Genomic DNA, 3,340 nt, shown 5'->3' on the forward strand with positions numbered 1-3,340 from the left:
TTGCCCATGTCCAGAGCCATGTTCTTTAGATTGCCTAGGATACTGCCCACTTGAGTCAGGTTCTCTTCCATCTCATCTTCTCTGGCTTCATTAGTTATACGTTTAATGTATCCACCACTGGCTGTTCCTGTGGCTTGCTGAGGCTGACCATTTGTTACCCGTCCTGGTTGCTTAGTTACTACATTGCTAGGTGAGTTGTCTCCACCATCTCCCCATGTTGCCTTATAGTTCTTTCCAGACTCAAAGTTCTTCGTCCTATTACAAGGGCAGACGCAAAGGCCACAGCACTTGTTGAGTTCTGTTAAAGTCTTCTCTGCCTCTCTCATGTCTTTATTTGTTTGGTCCATACCTTCTTCTATGTGATTTAGTTGTTCTCCTTGCTCATCCAGCATAGTGATAGTCTTGATTCCCGCATCCTGAGACTCTATGGCTAAGCCTAGGATTCTCCTTATACTTTCCAAAGACTCATCGGTAACCTGGTGAGCCCTTAGCTGAATTTCTTCTGACGACAGATTATCCATGATGGATCAAAACGATACAGGCAAGTAGGATAAAAGAGATGATTTCATTACCTATTCACCTGTACCACAGTGCCAGGAACTCAGATGGGCTGCTCCTGCCTCTCCTCTCCAGCCCCAGCAGATCAGACACTCCTAGATAGGACCCGGTGCTCGGAAAGAGATATCTTGATTGAGGGAGCCATTATGGGGTTAGCAAAAACCTAGCTCTAGAGAAATTCCCAGGAATCCACAAGAATGATCCAGCTAAGACCCTAAGCAATAGAAGAGAGGCAGCCCAATATCGACTTGCCCTGTATTCAGACTGATGAATATCTTAAATATCACCATAGAACCTTCATCCAGCAACTGATGGAAACAGAGGCAGAGACCCACATCGGAGCACTGGACTGAGCTCCCAAAGTCCAGTTGAAGAGTGAAAGAAATGAGAATATGAGCAAAGAGGGCAAGACCATGATGAGTTCACCCACTGGAACAGCTTACCTGCGCTAATAGGAGCTCACCAACTCTAGCAGGACTGGGAAGGAACAAGCATAGGACAAACTAGTCTTTCTGAATGTGGTTGACAGTTATATGGCTGGGGCAGACTGAGGGGCCACAGGCAGTGGCACCAGGATTTTACTGCATGTACTGTTTTTTTGCAATCCTAATCTCTTTGCATGTATACCTTGCTCAGCCTAATGTAGTAGGGAGGGCCTTGAACCTTCCACAAAGCAATGTGCCTTACCTTCTCTGAGGATTAGATGGAGGTGGGTGGGAGGGTGTGTGGAGGGAATGGAAGGGGGTTAGGGAGTGGGAACTTGGACTGGTATTTTTTAAAAATCTAATAAATTTTTTTAAAAAAACCTCAAAGACCCCATACTTTCAAATTGCTAGAGAAAAGGGAACATGTTAACTTATAAGCATAAATAAGGACTTTCTGAATTACTCAAGGAAATAAGACCCTTAATCAACAAATGGAATCTCACAAAATTAAAAAGCCTCCTTACAACAAAGGAAAGTGTCAATCAAATGAAAAACAGTATATGGAATGGGTGAAATCTTTGTGGGTTATATGTCTGTCAGATAGTTATTACCTGTCTTAACCTGAGCATGAAGAAAACCAACAACCAATTAAAAAGTTGACTACAGACTTGAACTGAAAGTTCTTCAAAGAAGAAGTACAACAGTTAATTTTTAGGAGCTCAGCATCATGACCATCAGGGAAATGAAAATTAAAACTACTTTGAGATTTAATTTCACCATAATCTGAATGGCTAAGGTTGGGAAAACAAATGATAATAAATCCTGGTAAGGGTGTAGGGAAGGGGGAGTGCTGATCTGTTGGTGGGAGTGGGAGTTGGAGCTAGTACGGAGGTCAGTGTAGAGGATGCTTAAGAACCTAAAAATAGAGCAACCATGTGATTCTGCTGGACCACTCTTGGACGTATACCCAAAGGGCTGTGTATCCTCCTGCTAGACCACTCTTGGATGTATACCCAAAGGGCTGTGTATGCTCCTGCTAGACCACTCTTGGACGTACATCCATAGGGCTGTGTATCCTCCTGCTAGACCACTCTTGGACATATACCCAAAAGGCTGTGTATCCTCCTGCTAGACCACTCTTGGACATACACCAAAAGGGCTGTGTATCCTCCTGCTAGACCACTCTTGGGCATATGCCCAAAAGGCTGTGTATCCTCCTGCTAGACCACTCTTGGACATATACCCAAAGGGCTGTGTATCCTCCTGCTAGACCACTCTTGGACGTACACCCAAAGGGCTGTGTATCCTCCTGCTAGACCACTCTTGGACATACACCCAAAGGGCTGTGTATCCTCCTGCTAGACTACTCTTGGACGTACACCCAAAGGGCTGTGTATCCTCCTAATAGACCACTCTTGGATGTACACCCAAAGGGCTGTGTATCCTCCTGCAAAAAATGGGCTCCTCTGTGTTCATTTCTGTTCGATTCACAGTAGCTAGGAAACGGAATCATCACCTGATAAGTTGACGAATGGATCATGAAAATATGGTATATACACACAATGGCCTTTTATTCAGCTATAAAGAAAAATGGGATTATGAAATTTTCATGAAAATGGATGGAACTGGACAATATGATACTGTAAGGTAACCCAGGATTGCCCAGACAAATGTTACATGCCTTCTCTTATACGTGGATCTTAGCTTTGAATCTTTAGATTTATGTGTTTAATTTGGAGTATTTGTAGAGCTCAGAGAGCTAGGAAGAGCTCACAAGACGGGGAAGAGGTCTTAAGAGGTGAGAGACTATGTGGTTATGAAAGTAGAGGGTGGACACGGGTTAAAGGTTTAAGTAGGGGTGGGGGCAGAAGGATAAGGGAGGGGAGAGGTTCGGGTCAGTTAACTAAAGCCAAGGCGGTATGGGAAAACCCACTACTTTGTAAGCTAATTTTTAATAGGAGTTTGAACACTGGTATCTTGAGTGGGTGGACAATACTTCCCCCAGAAAAGCATTTTATCACTAGTAAGTAAAATTTTCAGTGTGAGGCACAGCAAACCTCCATATGAGGGGCTGGCCACGCAGGCCCCAGAGGTCCCTCAAACAGCAAGGGCTATTGCTATTGCTCTTGGCCGCCCACCAGAACTAACCAGTCAGACCCAATTGCTGAAAGTACAACATGCTTTGACTGCAGGACAGAGAGAAATCAGGCAGGAACTGACCCAAAAGCTTCATCCCTACTGGCTAGCTTTCATATTGCTAAAAAGTGTCATGCGGGCGTCACTGTTCTGTTGCTGTGAAGAGACACCATGGCTCAGGCAACACTTTTAACTGCTGACTTGCCTATAATCTCAGAAGT

The 3,340-nt window shown here is 44.3% G+C and overlaps 1 pseudogene; it reads right to left on the bottom strand.

Moving 5' to 3' along the window:
• The window catches only part of LOC101994813, a 197,615-nt pseudogene extending 196,984 nt beyond the window's left edge, over positions 1-631 (bottom strand).
• Positions 632-3,340: the final 2,709 nt, after the last annotated feature.

Source organism: Microtus ochrogaster, chromosome 1 (assembly GCF_000317375.1).
Source record: "Microtus ochrogaster isolate Prairie Vole_2 chromosome 1, MicOch1.0, whole genome shotgun sequence".
In the NCBI taxonomy this organism is placed as follows: Eukaryota; Metazoa; Chordata; class Mammalia; order Rodentia; family Cricetidae; genus Microtus; species Microtus ochrogaster.